At 43.4% G+C, this 21,944-nt stretch overlaps 1 pseudogene; it reads left to right on the forward strand.

Annotated features, from left to right (window-relative positions):
• The first annotated feature begins 2,826 nt into the window (after window positions 1-2,826).
• The window catches only part of LOC135770250 (alpha-2-macroglobulin-like), a 31,327-nt pseudogene continuing 12,209 nt past the window's right edge, over window positions 2,827-21,944 (forward strand).

Consider the following 21,944-nt stretch of genomic DNA (forward strand, 5'->3'; position numbering starts at 1 on the left):
TGGTACAACCCATGCAGAGGCTGCGCGCTACAGTGTCAATGTGAAACGTGTGAAGTTTCATTTGAAGATAGACTCACTAACGTGACAAATGTAAAAAAAAAAAACTCGACCGGCCCAAAAGTGAAGCGGCCCACCGGGAATTCTCCCGGTTCTCCCGATTACCCACCCCGGGCCTGAGCAAACCGATTAGCCACCTCGTTCTGAATGTCAAGTGACTGCTAAAACACACACAAGTTCACCTCCTCGACACGCACCAATTCCTGGACGGGATGATGGCAGTTTTTTAACGCTACTAACAATATCTATATAGCCTATTGTCTACAAACATTAATAATATTAACATTACTATCCATCGTTTAAAAGGTCTACGGGTTTAGCATCAGTGTATGGTCTCTGTTTTGAGATACAGATGCTCTAGCATTATAAATGTAGTATTTTGCGAGAGAAGTCCAGATGACGACATGTAGAATATAAACAGGACTTCTTACCTTTGTGTTGATATAAAGATCGCAAATCAAATCCAGTCTGTTTCAGATGTGTGAATAATTTATGAAAACCGTCTAATAGAATACATCCAATGACCATTTTTGTCCACAAATGCGTATAATCCGTGAAATATAGATATATAGCACTGTTATTTCCGTGAGACATGATAACAATGTAGGATATCAACGATGACAAAATTATGGAGGATATCAGCGAAGTGACTGATCTGTAGCTACCTGGTGGTTGGAGATGTGGAATGTGACGACAAGGCTAGTGACTTCACAACGGAGCTGATTTTGAAACCACGCAATCTGAGACTCAAGGCAGAAGACATTCAAAAACCTGTATCTCACTCAAAACAGCATGGATGGATTTTTATCCAAGTTTGTATGCGTGTGGAAGCACCAGAGCCACAAAAGAACACCACAAAACCCAGAAAAAGTGAGTTTTTCAAAATATGGGCACTTTAAGACTTCAAGGCTTTTAAGAGTTTTACTGACAAATGTCAAGATGACATTATTATTGTTGCCCAAAGTAGTCTACATTAAAATGATGTGCGAACCTTTCCACTCGCGGGTTTCCCTTGACTTTGGACAAAACTGGTACGTGTGCATTCATGTATGCGCTATGAATTTCTCACCGCTCTTACCCAGAGAGTGCACACACTCTCTTCAATCACTTCCATGCATTGTTTTATCTTTCCCGAAGTGTGCGTGTATGTGCTCAGACTGCATCCCGTGCATTCGCAAATCCATCAGCGTCAAGCTCTTTATATGGTAAATAACCCCTACTGTACGTTGCGCAGGGTGTTCATGGGAGTTGCAGTTTCCTAGTGTCGCATTGCGCATTGTTTATCATTTTCACATAACTTTTAAGAAAACTACAAAAATATATATATTTAACCTGCCAAAGTGGCTAGTGGGATTGGCTGTCTTACCTGCTACGGTGGAATTCTACCCGCATTTGATGGGTAGAATCGTTTCTACCAAGATCTGCATGTAGCAATATAGCAATAATGTAAAAAAGGAATTTGCTCTTCCCCAACAAGATGCCAGCACATGTGATGCTGTTTGAGTTTGTATTGGTGAAATAATGTCAAGCTGTTTCCCATTCTGAGACAATACTATTTAACCATACTGCAATTCACATTCAGGGGCCACAAAAGTATTTGTTTACTTAAAACATCTGATTTTAAATAAATTTTTACATGTTGCCTACACATTACAATAAATAAATGCTGATCTTAGCAGTCATATGAATAAGCTCTACTCCGTCACATAGATTTTGTTGTAATAACTCAAGAAATGATAAAGCTTCATCTTGGTTCAAAATTAGATACGTTCCATTTGCTGATTGTAGAGTTCACAGCGGTAACGTGATTTTCAAATATAAACACAGATTTACAGTAAATGCTACTCGGACTGACCATCAGTTTCAATGGGAGTGTTTATTTAAGCAGGATTGAGTGTCATTAACCTCAATGTTTCTTCTGAGGGCAGTTTGATTAGAAGATAGGATCTGTACACTGTTCTCTTAAATTGATTCTTTACCTTTTTTAAGCATTTGGCATGCATTTATCTGAAGCAACTTACAAAAGTGAGTATTTTGTCATAGAAATGTTGTGTAGTGATTGAATGCTATGAAACAATTTAAGTTAATCTCCCTTATTGAACTTGAAGGATCTCTATAGACTAAATCAGGGGTGGGCAAACTTTTGTATAAAGTTTACAGTGCGGACGTGAATGCGCTGATGACATGATGTCTGCATGAACAAGGTGCGCAGTGGCATGCAAAACACGTTCACAAAAAAGGAGCAAAAATTGCATGCGTCCAATTAATGCATTCAGTCCAAGTTGAATGATTTGTTGAAAGTTTTTTTTGGTCCTACACCTTACATTTAGACAACCAAACATAGTGACTATTAGGATGTGAGGAGACTTTCTCGATCAAATACGATACCCTGCCTTTGATATAATTATAAACAGTTTTTGGGCCAGATAAAAGTGTTTGCCGACCTCTGGACTTAATCATAATGAATTAAAATAATTTTTACATCTTTTACATAATGGTAGCATAACTGGGTTAGGTCTTATGCACTTTATAGCTCTATATTGCTGTATATTCTCTATATTTTATTATAGTAACTGTTTACATGTGTGTAATATTTTGAATTGTTGGTTAAATTCACAAATTTTCTATGGCATTAACAAGGTAATTTAGCATACTTTGTCAAACTGAATAGACTGCATAGTTGAATGATTAATCAGATGGCCAATACAAATGTTTTTGAAGTACCTCCTATAGCAAAAGAGTCCCTATAAAATAAAAGGCACAGTCCAAATTCACTAAACGAGCTGAATGATCGATCATCATTCTGTCATCATGGCTCTTACTGCTGGTTGTTTTTGGAAAGGACTCCTGCTGCTCTCTTTTCTCTTCATTTCTATAAATGGACAAACAGAGCCGTAAGTCACTTTTCATGATCACTGTTTTTGTCAGTGGTGTCAAAAGTATTCATATTCATTACTCAAGTAGAAGTATATATAATAGGGTGTAAAAGAAGTTGAAGTATCAACTCGAGCTTTTTACTAAAGTAAAAAATACTGGTTTCAAAACTACTTAAAGTATAAAAATAAAAGTAATGTAAGGAAAAAAATGTCATTACGAAAAAAAGAGTAGGCCGCACAACAGGGGCCTATTGTGCACTACCCAATCTCCTCTAAAAAACGTTTCTAAAGGCCATAATAACTATAGTGTTATATTAAAAATGTTAATGTAAAAAAATTTGGGATGCACTAGGGCCAGGGGTAGGCAACGTCAGTCCTGGAGTGCCGATGTCCTGCAGATTTTAGCTCCAACCCTTATAAAACCTTGGCTACCTGTAGTTTCAGGTGACTTTATAAACCTTTATTAGTTTGTTCAGGTCTGCTTGATTGACATCGGCACTACATGTTGCCTACCCCTGCACTAGGCTATCTGTTTCAACCACATACGGTATATGCCCATTAAAAATTAACGCTTTTTAATACAATGCAAACAAATACATTAAAGCAGTGGTTCTCAAACTGGGGGCCGCGAGATGGTGCCAGGGGCCCCAGTTTTATAATATTTTATGAAATACATTACTTTATTATAAATTCTGTGTAATTAAACCTCAAAAAATAAGGCTACTAAACAAAAGCAATACATTGTATAATTTAATATGTTTTGTTTAATTTGTAAGTTTTAGAATGTTTATGTCATACATTTTCTTTGGGGGGTCGTGAAGGAATCCACTGTACACAAGTGAGGCGAAAAAAAAAGTTTGATAACCACTGCATTAAAGAACCAAATATGTGTACTACTCAGCATTAACATGTGTTCCATAGAGAGGAAGATATGATGACTTGTTGCCTATAAATATTGTAATGGTGCAAAAAGTCAAACTTCAGAGTAGTGCCGCTGGTGGCCAAACTTTTACAGTGGTGCCCTCTTTAGTTAAAAAACAACAAAATCACACACAACTATAGTATGTGTGAGAATAGAAATATGGTGTTGTTATCATTTATAATTGTATTTTGACAGCAACACAAACTATAATTAATTATACAAAAATGCAATTATATATAATAGCCTATATTTCTGCATCTGTACTTGTGTAGCTAATGGACTTTAGTACACTTTACTTTAGTCAGTATAAATCCAAGCAACTTTGGAAGATTACTAAATGTCTTTCTTGTAAGTAGAAACAGGTTTAAGGAAACAGCTGATGTCTATTAACAAAAGCAAAAGTTGGTATGTATGGTTATGTGTTTGATTGATTTAACACTCAAGCATTCAGCTAAGTAGGTTTTGTTAATGCAAATAAAATTTAGGGCAGTTATTAGCATATACAAAACAACAGATGTCTTTAGCATAGATATCTTTGCCATGCTTCAAAACGCAACGCAGCACAATGTCATTTAAGTTGAAAAACGTCTCGGTTACGGATGTAACCCTCGTTCCCTGAAGGAGGGAACGGAGACGTCACGTCGTGACCGACGAATTGGGAACTCGCTTAGAGAGACCAATCTGCTTCGTATACTACTAAAACGCCAATGAACTTGGCATTGAGATATTTGCATAATGCTGGCGCCGCCCCGCCAGGTGCCTTTATAAGCAGCAGGTGCAAATAGGGAAAATAGCTTCTTTTCGCTGAGAAAGCCGGAAGTGTGACCGGCCTTAACAGCAGGTGGCAGCACCTGTGGCGACGGGACGTGACGTCTCCGTTCCCTCCTTCAGGGAACGAGGGTTACATCCGTAACCGAGACGTTCCCTTTCAGTCGGTCACTACGACGTCACGTCGTGACCGACGAATTGGGAATCCCTATCAAAACGCCACTAGGGGCTGACCTCTTCCAGTGTCTGCGTAAAGCCCTCCGGTTCCACTTAAGGAGGAGGAGAATTAGGTTTTAAGGCAGAAGGCCGGGCACTAGATGTTCCTTTAACCCCACAGAAGTGCCAGCAACTGGGAAGCGCCCTACCTGAGCGGGATAGGAACGCTGCGGAAGCCACCACCCGTCTTAAGGGTTAATGGTGGGCGAAAGTCAACCGTAGTTGAGGTAAAAATGACAGCCGTGGCTGTGTAAGCAAAGCAGTGCTCTGCTAAGGGAAACGTGGGCTAGTAGGATTAACCCCACGGAAAAATACTCACAAAGGAACCCGGTGGGACACAATGTGGAGCCCGAGCCAACACGTAGGTTCGCGAGGATGCAGCTAGTGAAGGCTGACAGCCAATGCTCCGCAACAAAGGCTGCCAAGGCAGCGGAGGAAGAACAATTCAAACCATTACGCATTTTTGTTCTGAAGGCCTTCCATACTGACACAGTTATGAAGCATCAGATGGAGGCTGCAAGCCGACCTGTGAGACTGTTCTCCGTGCTCCCCCTGGTGAGGAAAGAACACGAGAGGATACAGGCTCAATACGAACACTGTAAAATCTAATGAACGTATTAGGTGTCGCCCAACCAGCAGCTCTACAGATGTCTGTTAGCGAGGAACCACGAGCTAGAGCCCAAGATGAGGCAACGCTCCGTGTGGAGTGCGCTCTCAAATTAAAGGGGCAAGGAATACCCTGAAGATTATAAGCCAGGGCGATAGTATCAATTATCCAATGAGACATCCTCTGCTTAGTGACAGCTTTCCCTTTCTGCTGGCCACCATAACAAACAAAGAGCTGGTCTGAGGTCCTGAGGCTTTGCGTGCGAACCACGTAGAGTCGCAGTGCGCGTACGGGGCACAACAAGCCATGGTTGGGTCTGCGTCCTCCGGGGGGCAGCGCTTGCAAGCTCACCACCTTATCTCTGAAGGGAGTGGTGGGAACTTTGGGCACGTAGCCTGGTCTGGGTCTCAGTGAGACAGCAGGACCAAGCTAAAAGCACGAATCGTCAACAGAGAATGCATGTAAATCCCCTACTCTTCTTCATGGAGGCCAATGCTATCAGGGTCAGAGTTTTCATTGATAAAAACCTCAGACTCGTAGACTGCAAAGGCTCAAAAGGGAGACCTGAAGGCTTCAGCACCATGGACAGGTCTCAGGAGGAAAGAGGGAGGGCGCGAGGGGTTTAGCCTGCGAGCGCCTCTTAAATGTAATAATTAAATCATGCTGGCCAACTGATCTGCCGTTGATAAGAGAGTGATGAGCAGAAATAGCGGCGATATCAACTTTAATGGCGGAGGGACAGCCTACCATCTAACCTATGTTAAAGATATAAAAGCACAATGTTAATGGGCATTCTCTGGGGTCCTCGCGTTGCGAAGAGCACCGGGTGACGAGAAAGGTTTCTTTAAGCGCGTAAGCCCGTCTTGTGGACGGTGCTCGAACCGCGTCGATGGTGTTAGATACCGTTTGCGATAAATCACCTAAACCTTGCGCGCGCTCAACGACCATACATGGAAATCCCACAGGTCGGGGCGCGGGTGCCATAATGTGCCCCTTCCTTGAGAAAGAAAGTCTTTCCTCAGGGGAAATCGTCAGGGAGGGGCTGTCGCGAGGAGCATTAACTCTGAAACCCAATCCAGTACGGGGCGACTAATAAAAGGCTCTCCTCGTCCTGCCTGACTTTGCACAGTGTCTGCGCAATAAAGCTCACTGGAAGGAATGCGTATTACGCACCCCCCGCGGCCAGCTGTGTGCCAACGCATCCACGCCGAGGCTGCCCTCGGTTAGTGAATAAAATAGGCGACAGTGGGTATCGTCCGGCGACGCAAACAGATCTATCTACGCACAACCGAACTTCTTCCAAATTAGCTGGACCGTCTGGAGGTGGAGTCGCCATTCGCCGGGGGCGCAGCTCGGGAAGCGCGTCCGCTGTATTGAGCGAACCCGGGATGTAAATGGCACGAAGGGACCTCAGATGCTTCTGACTCCAAAGGAGGAGATGACGAGCGAGATGCGACAGGTGACGAGAGCGCAAAACCGCCTTAACGGTAAATAACGCAACAGTCGCAATGTTATTGGTGTCGGCTAATACATCCTTCCCTCGCATCTCCATAGCGGAGCGTACAAGTCCCAGATATACAGCGCACCGCTCGCGGCAGTTGGGGTGCTATGCACACCCCTGAGACTGCAAGCCCGTCATACGTGGCTGATCATCCCGTGCTGAGGGCATTGCAATATACAGAATGCCAGGAGACCCCTCAGGGGCATATCTTCTATCGGAAATGCCGGGTCTACCACAGGGAAAAATTTAAATGACACGCAGGTGCAATGTTTACACGGTGTATGTCGGTGTGCCACGCTCTCCTCGAGACTCGATCGTAAGCCAATGCTGAAGCGGTCTCATATGAAGCAGCTCGGGCGGCGTCACAGCCGCAGCATGCTGTCATATGTCCAGGAGCTTCTGAAATTGTTTCAGAGGGACCGCGTACTTCCCTCGAATTAAACCGAGGCAAGTCAGAACTGACTGGTTGCGCGCTCTTGTTAAACACGCCAATTAGTCGATCGAGTCTTATTTCCATACTGAGAAAAAGGATCCTCTGCACGGGGCAAAGTTGCTCTTTCCCAGACGACCTGAAGACTTAAACGAGCGAGATGCCGAAGCATTAACTCTCTGTGTTCGCGCACGTCTGCCAAGAACGGGCTATTATAAGTCGACGTAGAAAAAAGCAGAATGCGAACAACGCTCTCTCTCTGACATCTTAATGCCGTGACTACACATGGAGACACGGAGAGAGAGAGAGACAGCTCGAATGGTGTACTTAGTATTAATATGCCCACCCCACGACGCAGAGCGAAAAAACGGTCTAAAGCGAGGGGAGATGGACACATAAGTACATGTCTTACAGGTCTAAGGCTGCAAACCGATCTGAATATTGAAATACGAGCCTCGGCGTTATCATCCAAAAAGAACACCTTCGTAGAGCCGGTGCGTAAATCAAATCGATCGTAACCCGCCGCGTATTTTGGGTACTATGAGATAAAGGCTGGAAAAACCCTATCATCATCATCATCTCGGTAAGAGGGACCGGCTCGAACATCCTTCGCCAACAGGATATCGATTTTTGCACGCAGTACATGTGCATCGGACGCTTTCACTACAGTGAAACGAAAGCCCGAATTTTGGGGGTGTGCCGGATTCGTAACCGAGGCGGATCGTGCGTAAAACCCAACGAAACGGGCTGGGAACTGAAGCCAAGCACCCAGGCACCGTACGAGGAGAAATAACGACACTACCGAAGTACCCGCGGTGGGGCAGCGAAGCGAGACAGGTGGGACTGCCGGTGCGTCTGCTGTGACAGCATAAACATCTACAGTATGTGTGTGTGACACTGACCTGAGCCCGCTGAGGGTAACGGTCATCTGGTCTCCTCTACGGAGAGCGCAGACTCCGATGAGGGTGCTGGTGGTCCGGTCTCCTCAGCGGAGAGCTCGGACTCCTCAGGTCACCCGCTGGCGATAGAGGAGAGGTAGGGGAGCTGGTGTGTACCCGCTCACGGCTCTCTCGATCCTCCGGAGACCTAGAGAGGGAAGAGGAATGCACTCTTATGTGTGGTTAAGTGGGTACCGGCGAAACAGCCGGTGGAACATATGTAAACCAAGGATTTTCCACCCGACCCTCTATCGGGGGAAGGAGCTCCATCTCCTGAAGAGTGATCCTCTGCCAATCCGGGTCGCCCTTCACTGGCCACTTAAACTCCCGAATTTCACGGGAAGCGGCTAAGCGGGCGGGGCGAGCTGCTGACGACCGGTTCCCCTGCGCTGCCGAGATGGGGTCCGAGGAGGGGAACGGAGGTGGTCGCCGCAGGACGCCGGCGGCGAGAGGCAGACTGAGGAGCCGGCGTGGCGGACCAAGGGCAGCTTTCCTTCGCCGGGGCATGACCTAGGAGATCGCCTCAGTCTGCGCAGCGGAGCTGTACGACTCCACGGCCTCGCCGAAGAGGCCGGTCTGTGAGACAGGAGCATTAAAGAAATTGTTCTCGCCTGCGTCCGTCATGTCAGCCAGACACAGCCAAAGGTGGCGATCTTGAACCACTGTGGTGGACATCGCACGACTGAAGGTCGCGGCCTCCCTCGTAAATCCTTGGTGAGCCTGCAGCACGTTATTGCGTGCAGGGCCGAAGCCGCCTCTCCGGCATGCCTGATGGGCAGCGTCCGTAACCGGACGACTGTCTACAAACACGGGAGGGAAGGGTTGGGTGGTCCCTCCAGGAACACATCCCGCTCCACTGAAGGGGTCCCCGCCTTTAGCGGCTCCGTTGGTGAGGGAGGTGAGGGGTGAAAGCTGAACGGCCGGATGGCCGCAAATCACGTCAGCTCTTCGTGCCGTCGGGAAAGAAAGGCACAGGAGGAGAGGACCGAGAGGCCCGAGCAGCTCCGAAGTACCAATCCTGTGGGCGGGAGAGTTCGGGCGGAGAGGGGTTAACCTTTCCAACTCTACTGTCTCCGCCGCTCGAGCGGGCACGGCCGCCATCTCCGGAACGACTCTGCCTCGGAGGAAAAATGGACACCCCTCTGATGCTGCAGAAGTGACGGGACCAGAAGGAGGTCCAATGGATTCGGCAGACATCGTAGAACACGACTCTGCAGTCTCCACCGGAGCCTCAACCGGCTGAGGATGAGAAGGCCGGTAGGTGGAGGACGCATCCTCCGTCCTACTCAGCGTAGTGACGCGAAGGGCGCCCTGCGAGCGCTTGACAGCCGCACCATGGCGGCGTCAGCACTGCAAAGGCGCGGACAGCGTTCCCATAGAAACGACAGTCGTCTCCGCAATCCAAGAGGGTTATGCTCTCACAGAGAGAACAGAAACTCTCCACGAACGCAGCCCCGGAGTGCTCGATGCCTGAGCACGAAGACAGCGCTCGTGACCGTCACTGGAACCCTTATACTTCTCGCATCCAAGATCGCACGGCGAAAAGCTATCCTGAAAAGGACGCTGATCTCCGCATATACGAGAGAGTGGCTGCCTTTAACAAGGCACAAAGCTCTCTCGTATCACTCTTTTAGGGAAATTCACTCAGATGCTTAGTTGATGAGCGCACAGGAAGGCAACGCACACACTAAACTCAAAACAATAAACAGATGTAGAGCCGTGGAATAAGCGAAGCGTCCGCTGTGATACTGCTAGTTCAACCAACTTCAGCAATCAAATCCCAACAGAGTAAAGTAGCTTCTCAGTAGCAGATAAAGCCGGCTTTCGAAGCGAAAAAGCTATTTTCCCTATTTGCACCTGCTGCTTATAAAGGCACCTGGCGGGGCGGCGCCAGCATTATGCAAATATCTCAATGCCAAGTTCATTGGCGTTTTAGTAGTATACGAAGCAGATTGGTCTCTCTAAGCGAGTTCCCAATTCGTCGGTCACGACGTGACGTCGTAGTGACCGACTGAAAGGGAACTGAAGTTACATGATATAGTTTAGTTTATATTAGTTTAGTTTTATTTAAAATTTGACAAGGCAGGACATTGCAGAACAAAACCCTGAAATGTGTCAAACATACACATACTCCAAGAAAAAAAAGGAAAAAAAATATCTAAAATTGTATATATATATATATATATATATATATATATATATATATATATATATATATAACACAAATACACAGGTAAGTCATCCATTCAGCAATAGAGCACGAGGAATAAAGGAAAGTTCATGGCGTTTAGTTGTACTTCTGGGTACATCAAATGTTCTGCGCCGCCGAAGAGAATAAGCAGGAGTAGAAGCCATAGGCAGGAAACAGTGCAGCGGTGACAAACTATCCTTAATTGTCTTAGTAAGAGTACGTATTGTGGCTTCCTCACGCCTCTCATTTAGTGTTGGGAGAGTTGAAGACGGAATACCTATTATCCGACAACACCGGTTTTGAATCCTCTCCAACTCCTCAGAGAGACTTTTAGGAAGTCCACCCCATACTGGACTAGCATACTCGAGAACTGGCCGAATAAAGGTCAAATATACTTGCACTAAAGCATCACAAGGAAGTCCAGCTTTTTTGCAGCACAAAGATAATGTATTCTGGGGCGTGCCTTCGAAATCATGTACTTAATGTGGGCATCCCATGACAAGTCTGATGATATTTGGACTCCGAGCAATTTAAAAGTAGAAACTCTGCTAATTGCATTCCCTGAGATAACAGGGGAGGGAGGGGAGGGAATGTTGTCCTCTCTTCTAGCACTGATAACCATGTCCACAGTCTTAACTCCATTTATTGCCAATGAGCGTTCCTGTCCCCAATCCACTACAGAATCCAAGGCCTTCTGAGTGAGTCCAGGTAACGATCCCATTAGAAACTCTGTTATTGTTAGGTCATCAGCATATTTTACAGGAATTACAGAAGGAGGCAAATATGAATCCAGGCTATTTATGCATAAGACAAAAAGCAATGGGGATAGAAGTCCCCCTTGAGGAACACCAGCTGGAACTGAGAAGGACTTGGACACACAGGAGCCCCACTTGACACTCTGCTCTCTATTACTCAAATAGCTTTTTACTACTGTATGCACCAAAGAGGTTGTCTAACATGCAAATCAGCTAGAGAATGAAGCAGTCGAAAATGTGACCAGTCACGGAAAGTAGGGACACAAGTCGGATCTGGGCATTTTGAGTTATTCACAGATTCTGAAAGTGCAGTTTCTAAGCTTTCCAACGATGTGTAACACATGGAAAATCTGATAAGATTTGGAGAAGTTGTGGCCATTTGAATATAGGAACTCAGAAATACTCAAACCGAGAAAATCGAGACGAAAGGGACTCTTCTTTTCAGCTGGGGGAGACAATAGGGCTCATTTACATCTCATTTAGCTAAGCCATGCCCCCTGTAAAACCCTTTTTGAGATGTTCTAGCATCATATGTAGTATTTTATGACCAAATGACAACCCGCAAAAATAAACATGACTCTTTTACCTTTGTGGGGATCACAAGTCGAATCCAGTCTGTTTCAGATTATCCAATGACCATATTTGTCCACAAATGCGTATAATCCGTGAAATATAGATTGTTTACATCAGATTTCGCATTAATGTCTGGTAATACAATATAATATATAATCTGAAGACTATTTAAATCATAACATGTAAGGGTATATGAGCTTACACCTCCGTTAAACACATGAACCCGCCTTCAAAGTTTGTATTTAAAATAGGGAAGTAGTATAATAGATCATCCAAACAGCGCCGTCGAAAACGTGACATCCTTTAGAGAGGTTACCAATGGCTCGCTCGTTTCTCCATCAGCCAATGACTTCATGGAAAATATTGATAGACAAAACATGTAGCCAATTATATGAAGAATACAACTATATCTGTGTAACTTCTGTGTGTTTGGACTCATGCTGCGCTGCAAGACCTGACATACAGATGACGTCAAAGTACCGCGAGAGCGAGTCGAAATTAAACTACTCCGTAAGATTTCTTGAAGAGCTCTCGCGGTACTTTGACGTCATCCGACTGCGGCGCCGCATAAAGTCAGTGACGCGGCTGACGTACGATGCGGCTGACTGTTATTTGTTCCGCCCCAGCTTCTTTTATTTTTCTTTTGTTTTGTGCGCCCGAGCTTTACAGTCTGGGGAGACGCAGGCTATAAGTTTGAAAAAAAAAAAAAACTTAGCAAACATGTCTGAGGAACAGGGCAGCGCGTCACTACAGTCACGTGACTTCACGCTCGAGCCGGAAGAGAAGACAATGCTGAATAAAGTCGTAATTCTGCTATTTTTGGACCAATCTGTATTTTCGATGCATCAACACAATCTTCCTGACCCACTGATGTCACATGGACTACTTTGATGATGTTTTTATTAACTTTCTGGACATGGAAACCATACATAGATTTTCAATGAAGGGGAAAGCTCTCGGACTAAATCTAACGATAAAACATCTTAAACTGTGTTCCGAAGATGAACGGAGGTCTTCCGAGTTTAGAACGACATAAGGGTGAGTCATTACTTACATTATTTTCATTTTTGGGCGAACTATCCTTATTTAGTAGTCACGCTGTTCCCTTTGGGGGCGGAGGCGAAAACACAAGCTTATCCAGTATGTAAATATACACACAGATAATGACGCCCCCCGCTGCATGCTAGAATCTCCGGAAAAACAAGCCTATTTTAACCGCAAAATGTACGCTTTTAAATATACAAAAACTGCTATCTCAAACATGGAGAGGCTTCTTCGTGATCTCAACTAACAGATTCTGCAATAAAACGAAAATCACAAATTTCGAAAAAAAAACTTTGTTTCTCATTTTCTCGAAACTTGTGCTGCCGACTTGAGTCCCTGGTTTCCGTGACGGGTCACAAATGTTCAATTGTGTCAAAGGCTCGAGTGAAATAAACAAAAACAGCGTGGATGTCCATTTTGGGGGAGCTGTTAAGTGCATCGTGCCAGTGTTGCAAAATTTGAATCAATGCAGTATCAACTGACCTGTTCCTCATAAAGCCATGTTGTGTTGGCTCGATCTTAGTAGCCGTATCCTCTAGAATGACATCTCTGAGGATTCCTTCAAACACTTTTCCAACACAGCTGAGTAGTGAGATCTGGCGATAATCGGCTGGAAAACTAGTAAATTGAAAAAAATATATATAAATTGGTATTGTTACACTATTTAAATCACACAGATGGATTGGTGTCAGCAGCCAGCTATACATTTACACAGGCTTGTAAATGTGAACTGACCTGAAAGTGATGCGCGAGATTTATTTCGTACTTTTCCATTTGAAGACAGAATGCCGCGTTCTGTTACTGTTCAAACGGATGGCGGATGATATCAAAGCATCGCGAGAGCAAACTGCTCTGCATGCTTTCTAATCGCTCTCACGGTTCTTTTATGTTTATCTTTGCAGCGCTATTGAACAAACTTTTGATCATCTGCAGTCAGCTGGGGCCGGGGATTGCGTACAAACCAATAGGGAGTCGGAATGGTGTATGTTTATACTTCTCATCCAACCACAATCGCATTCATCTGGATGATGCAATTGATCAAGATAGGTTTTTTTAACGATGACAAGCCAGAATGTAAAAAAAAGAAAACAAGCCGAAATTAAAAGAAGTAACGAGGCGATTTTTAAAATGTAAGGAGGAGAAAGTACAGATAATTGCGTGAAAATGTAAGGAGTAGAAGTAAAAAGTCAAAAAATTATTACTCCAGTAAAGTATAGATACCCAAAATATCTACTTAAGTAAGTTAACGAAGTATTTGTACTTCGTTACTTGACTGGTGTTTGTTTTTATTCCATAGTTGTTCTGTTTTATTGCTGCCTGTCACATTTTTGAATGCATGACAATAAATTAATATCTGAAACTACTGCAGACAAACTGACTGTGATGGTTTGCATTCAAATTTTTGTATTTCTAAAATCTCTATAATTCATTAAACCCTAGACACTCAAATGCACATGACAGAATATGATATTCAGTTTATCATCTCTCGACAGCTCTTTCATGGTGACATTTCCTGCATTGATCCTGTCAGGATCTGAAGCTAAACTGTGTGCAAGTCTCCTGAAGCCCAATGAAAGTCTTGTAATGACCGTTCATCTAGTGAATGATGACCAGATCACATTATTACTGCAGGAGGAAACAGATGAAGAGTTTCATCGCTGCTTCAACTTCAAGGTTTGACATCAAAACAATCTGCATGATAATAAACAAGATCATAATGTATGTTTGCTGCATTATCATCTTATTTCATTATTGTTAATGATGTGTTTGTGATTATTTCTCATCAGGCTCCATTGGTGGAAGGAGAATCAGTGCAGAAAATAAAGGCTGAAATTAAAGGGGAGTCTTTCAAGATGACTGAAGAGAGAAAAGTTATGTTTACACATTACAATCCTTTGACCTTTATCCAGACTGATAAACCCATCTATAATCCAGGACAAACAGGTGAGATGTTTCAAAGGTTAAAACTAGTAGGTTGACACAGCAGAGCAGTTGGATGTAGTGTTTGTACAGCAGTTCAAATTTCATACTATTTTACATACGTAAATAGAGTGGGGGTTTGAATAGGGTTTAAAAAAATCAAATGTCCCCAACTAGAGTCCTCATAATGAATCTTGGCCATTTCCATTACTGAATATCGGAACGTATCATATTTTACAAAACTTTTTGGCCATTTGCAGTTGTTAAAGAATTAACTAACATACAGTATTGAGCTTCACACTGTATCCTAAATTACAAGTGATAAAAGCTGGGCAGTGGTCTGGTGGTTAGAAAGTCCGGTCCGCATGAAGGTTCCCGGTTTATTTCCCAAGACTAGCAGGCCAAATGCCCAGTTCCTCCCCTGGTGCTGTTTTGCTAGCTGTCCACTGCTCTGGGTGTGTGTTTATACTCACTGACTGTGATGGTTTAAATGCAGAAGTCACAAGGTATGAGTTACTATGCATAAGCCATTTGATGTAACACTTATATTGCTCTTCCATTGATCAAGAATGCCAAATGTAAAAACCTGTGGTGGTCCTGGGAGTCTGGGATTGTGTAGATATAAGTATGACTGGAGATAATGATACAGGGTCTGTTCTTTGGACCATTGTTTTGGGAAAACTTCACACATTCAAACATGTATGTAATACTGCCTATTTTATAAAATAAATTTAATTTTTTAGAAAATCAAGTAAATGTGTATTTAGTCTTAATTGCCAAAATTACACAAATACATAATTTGAAATCTTTGTAAAGGTTTAACAGTTCTTAGGCAACAATCAGTAACTATCCATATGAGAAAGACAACATTTATCACAATAAAACATGTTTTTAACTTATTTATACCTCATTTATTTTTCAGTACATTTCAGAGTTGTTACCATGGATACAAATTGTACCCCTTGAACAACAGGTTTGAGATTTTGTTCTTTTACTTTTTAATTTTACTTGTGAAGTAGCTTGTTTATATCATTTACTCATTTACTCTGATTTTGTGCAATAGTTTTGAATAATTTTGACATTTACAAGCGATTTAATTATCATTTGCTCTTTTGTTTACAGTACAGTACAGTGGTGCTTGAGGTAAGAATACAAAACCTCCTGTACAGTCATTCACGACAGACACAACTTAACCCTGTGAAAAGACTTAAAAGGGGTGTTGGCATATAGTTTTGATAGGCTACATCAGGGGCGTCGCTAGACCCCTTTTACTGGGGCACGTGCCCCAGTGTAAATCTTTTGTGCCCCGGTGTTAATCTCAAGTTTAAATTTTAGCAGTTAACTAGTGCAATCCTTTACAAAGACAATCGCGGCAAAAACGGATCTTTATGCAAAGTAGTTATTCAATTTAGGCTTGTAAAAGCGACGAAGCATTCGCATTGACGCGTGCACGCACGTATACATGGCAGTGCGCGTTTGCGTTCACCGGGCACAACCGCATTCAAAAGGTGACGCCACGCGAGTGCTTATGAAAGCATAACGAAACTAAAGTAAGTTTCTAAATAATAATGCTAATATTATTTTGACTCGATCATTATTGGCTTCTGTAGATGGACATCAGAAATGTTTTGTGCAAAGCAGGGAAAGAGAAGAAGAAAGGAGATATGAAACGTTTAAGGGAGGTTAGACAAACTACATCCTGACCCTGTCAGGTCTCAAACATTAGAGGAAAAATGTCAGGAAAACCTCTTGTCAAGTCTAAATAATTGCATTGTTGCTGAGAAAATCAACACATGTATGTGTTATACTGTTCTGTATTTTCAGATATGAAATTAATATTTAGTTTACTAATATTTAACTCTAGGACATAACACAAACATTAAGCAGTAACTGTGACTGAGATTATATAGTATAGCAGTCATAAAATGACTGGTTTCTTAAAATATTCTTGTAAAAATAAGTTATTAATCATTGCTATCATTGTATAATGTAGAAAATATTTCTCTGCTGTCATTATTTCCAAACATGTTATGCCATTTATGCCTCCAAACATGTTAATAATGTTAGGTATGATGAAGAATACACTTGTATATATCTTTCGCAGTAACTGTTGCACTGTAGAATAGTGGGTTAAGCAAAGGACATTGTATAGAAGTGTTGCACACCTCTTGCACACAGCAGGCTTTCAAAAAAAAGTCAGCAAATAATGGGGGGCCTGTGCCCCAGTAGAGCTTTATGTCTAGCAACGCCACTGGGCTACATCGAAGAGTTTACCTACTGCCCTATTTTTAGAGGACAGAATAATTCACCAAAACTTCATATTTTGTATTTGCAAGTTTTGTGATAAAACGGTTAGAGATTTCTTCAGTAATAGTAAAGATTTATGAAACTGTTTATAACCTCGGCATTTTGTCTTTGGTATTTTACAGGACAGTCAAAATAACAGGATCGGTCAATGGACCAATATTTCCTCAACACGATGGATATTGCAGCGTTCCTATGACTTAAACCCTGAAGTGCGTCAGGGCAGGTACACACTGAGTGCTCACATTGGTGAAAGACAGATAACATCTTATTTTCAGGTAAAAAATATGGTAAGTTATAGCTACAAACAATGTGCAATTGTTTGCTTGAGACAAAGTTTATAAATAGTCATAATCAGACTTCATTTAATTTTTGCCCTCTCAGTTTTGCCGAAGTTTGAAGTTACTATAAAAGCACCAGATAGTGTGAACGTGGCTGATGAGGAAATGAAAATTGAAGTTTGTGGAAAGTGAGTTTCATATAATATTTATTTATATTATTATTTTATTTCACTTCTGAAATTGTATTCTTTAATCTATCATTTACTTGCACTTTTTCAAAGATACACTTATGGGCAGCCTGTCCCTGGACAATCGTGGATAAAAGTTTGCCGTCCTTCACATTACTCCAATGAAAATAAAATCTGTTTCACTGAAACCGTTGAGGTTTGTAAGTATGCAGGACAAGAAGAGGAATGTGATCTATATTTAGTAGTCACTTTAATCTGTTTGTGTCTTTCATTACCATTAGATAAAGGAGACGGGCTGTGCCGTTCATTCTTTTAATGCATCAGCCTTCAGCAACATTACAATAAACAATCAACTGCAAAATATTTTTAATGTTGATGTGAAAGTAACAGAAGAAGGAACAGGTGAGCTGTGACTGTAGAGATGAATTCACGCTTTTGCAATGTACTGATCATCTTCATTTGTATCATTTAAATAAACTGCGATTCAAAAGTCATTGAAATGTAAGATACACAGTAACCATCTGTATTTAACAGAGACCACCATGACAAAATCAAAAACTGTATCCCTCAGTTATGAAATTGGACGTTTGGCAATTACAGACCTACCCACGACATATAAACACGGATCAGTCATAAAAGGAAAAGTAAGTTGTCTTTTTTCACACTTATCAATAAATGCACAGATATTACTCTTGCTTATTTTTTTTCACTAGATCAAGGTTATAGATTTCAAAGGAACACCATTTCCAAACAATTTTTTTTATCTCTTTAAGAGGATTGACTGGTCCCCAAATCTGCTCTTTAATCTCACTACAGACGACAACGGACTGGCAGCATTCTCACTTAATACATCTAGTCTGCCTGAAAGTGATCTTAATCTGATGGTATGATAGTTTGTCCTAATCCAGTTTTCTGTTGTTTAGAGTATTAAATTATTGTGGATTTGCATGGTTGTAATTTCTCGTTCATTGTTGTCCAGGAAAGCGTATATCCAGGATTTCATTTACATAGCTATAGCAAGCCTTACTTTTCTACAGATCAAAAAGTAGTTTAAATTTTCCAGCCTGCCACCCCATATACCCCATCATTTAGTGAACTGACTATAGACAATCTTAAGGAACCCTTAAAGTGTGATGCTGATTTTACAGTAACCATTAATTATCATTTCATTGGAGAAGCCATTGATAACTTCAACACTGACATCGTCTATATGGTGAGTATCAATACTACATGTTCATTATCAGTGTAGCGTTTCATAGAGATCTGTACAGCAGGGCCGTGGCAATGGGACGTAACGTCTTTGTTCCCTTCCTTCACGGACAAGGGCTACATACATAACCTAGATGTTCCCTTTCAGTCGTGACCGACGTATTGGGAATCCCTTACAAAGCACCACAGAAGCTTCCCCTTTCAGTGCCTGCGTAAACCTTCCATTTCTAGATCTGAAGAAGCAGAACTTGGGCTTACTGCTGAGAGTCCCATCACTACTTGTTTCTTATCCCACGGTAGTGAACTATAGGCAAAATGTAAAAGGTTTCCGAGTAGACACATGAGCTTGACAGAGATGGAGAGCGAGCTCTGCTAAGGGAAAACTTTGGATGGTAATATAAACCCCATGGAATATATACACTTATGGGAACCCCACATAGGGGGTGCTATATGGAAACTAGGCCTATCACAGGTTACAGTGAATACAGCTGATGAAATGCTGACAGCCAATGCTCCGCAACATCAGCCGCCAAGGGCAGTGGAGGAGTATCAAACTTTTGTGAAGTAATTAGGGTACTAATTTAGCTCCATAATGGCACTATGCAAGCCTACCATAGACTGTAAAAAAAGATGGACGTAGTGTCCGTGACGTTACCCATTGGTTTCTAAATATCATTTTTGAAGCTTAAAGTAGGCGTTGCCTGCCGTCGCCCTCTTGGCGGCGCGTCATCGTGCATCACTTGCGGATATCCGAAAATAGGTATAGAGGCGGGACGTGGGTGAAGCTGAGGTGTCTGGTTGCTGAAACCACGCCCGCCTAGCTCGATTCTAGTGACCGCAGTGGTTGTTCATCCCTCACTCAAGTGGCCACTCCCTCAATTATGCCGAACTTTAAAGCTTAATATAATTTAAACGGAGGAGTTACAAAAAAAAGTTCACTCCCCTCACAGTTGTCATGAAGGGCAAACTTAACTAATATTAGTAAACATATTATTTTCTACTGTAAAGCTGGCCATTTTAACATGGGAGTATATGGGAATTGACTCCCTTTTGGAGCCTGCCTCTAACGACCAGTCGTTGAATTGCAGTTTAAGTCACTTCCGTATTGGCTCATCAGAGAGATCGAAAGGTTGCCCCTTGAAGCCGACACACAAGCTGGTGCTTAGTGTTTCACCAGTTTGAGGAGAAAACACGAGAGGAAACCCGACTCGACATGAACACTATAGAATCTAGTAAACATGTTAAATGATGTTTTATTAACAAAGTTCGGGAGGAGCACGTTCAGATAATTAATCACAGGTGGAAGCACTCAGCAATTATACACAGGTAGAAACACTCAGCAATTATACACAGGTGGAAACACTCAGCAATTAACCATGAGAGGGTACATATAGACTCAGCAGTCTTACCTCGATCCATTGACAGTTTGTAGCATCTTGGCTCGCCGTTTTTGCTTAAACCATGTCACAACACAACAGCTCTTCATCAGGCGAGGAAAATGATGTCCTCAGCGATTCATCGCCAGACTCAGCTAGCATCATTCATCCGACACCGGTCACCGGAATCGAGCCCAAATCTTCTTCACGCGGCCGCACGCCTGCTAGATCAGACTCACGCTCGCCAAGACGCCGAGGCCATTCTTCACCACCACCGGCAAGACCCCCATCCTTCTCCCCAGCCTCCTCCTACCGCTCGGCTGTCCCAACAATCCCACCTATCGGGAAGTGGACCGTAGCAGGATTAAGAGAAGCTCTGGGTAAATCAGACATACAGGCTCCGCGAAAGTTAAACAAAGCAGAGTTGTATGATCTTTATGTCTCTTTGCAATTGCCTAACCTCTCTCCTAAGCACACTCCAGCTCCCAAGGCGTCCCAAAGGCGAAGCGGAGCCCGCAAAGCGCGAACACCACCATTGTCGTCCCGCACGAGATCTGGCTCACTCCGCCTGGCGAGTCGCAGCAACAGGCCTTCAGCAAGCCTCGGTCGCGCTCCAGATTCAGCCGGAGCAGGACCACTCCCACTTCCTTATGCAGCTCAGCTCCGCACCGCGGCTTCTGCGGCCGCAGCGCCGTATGCAGCTGGGCCCACAGGCCTCCCTACAGCTTCTATCTCTAATCCTCCTGCTGTTAATAACACTCTTCCTTTCCAGTGGCCTCCAGCGCCCGTTGCAGATGCCAACCTGAGGCAAAATCAGCTAGCAGCGCAGGCGCAAACTTTCCAACAGTTCTATCCAACAAGTGATAACCCCGCCCACATCCAGTGGCCCGCACATCCAGTGGCCCGCAGCTCCAGCGGCGCAAGCAAGCGCGAGTGTGCCCCTGTGCGCATCGCGTGTGTACACTCCACTCCATAATCTCTCATTTCCTGATTTCCCCCCAACTAACTTCCTTTCCACAGAGCCTACTCAAAGTGCAAGGCCACCACCTACATTCACAGTCCCGGTTTATAATCTTCCCAGCTCTTCATCTCAAACTAAACAATACTCTCTCTTCACAGCAACACAGATGCCCGTGCCATCCAACGCCCTCGTCATGGAACCACCACCAGTTTCCCAAACCATTCGTACACAGATTCTCGCAGGTGCAGACATAGACCTTTCCTTTCTTCCCTCAATGCTCCCCGCAGCCGAACCAGTTCGCCAAATAGACTGCGGAGATTTCTCTGTCACCCTCAAAAACACCAGCACACCTTCATCCCGTATTCTTTCTTTTTCTGAATTTTCAATTGCTTTTTCTCGTTTTACTGAAATAATCTGCTCAGTCTTTCCCCACAGGCGGCGCGAGCTAAATGATTACCTAACAATCATAGCAGAGCTTGCGCTGTCCTATGGGGGAGGTCACTTCTATACATATCACAAACTTTTTTCTGCCAAAAGTGCTGTGCGAGTCGCCCAATGGAACCAGTGCACATACTGGGGTGCACATGACTCGGACCTCCACAGTAGGGGGTTCCTAGGCTGCAAAAACATCTCGTGTGCCGTTTGTAGGTCAGTGGCACACACAACATCAGCATGCCCTCAGGTTAACCCTTCCTCTCAACCCTGCCCGGAGACAAACACAGTCCGATCCACCAGCTACGTACCTCGCACAGCAACCGCAAACACCTCCTCCTTAAATGAAAAACGGCAGCTCTGCAACCACTTTAACGATGGTAAATGCAACAGAC

Source organism: Paramisgurnus dabryanus, chromosome 8 (genome assembly GCF_030506205.2).
Source record: "Paramisgurnus dabryanus chromosome 8, PD_genome_1.1, whole genome shotgun sequence".
NCBI classification, from domain to species: Eukaryota; Metazoa; Chordata; class Actinopteri; order Cypriniformes; family Cobitidae; genus Paramisgurnus; species Paramisgurnus dabryanus.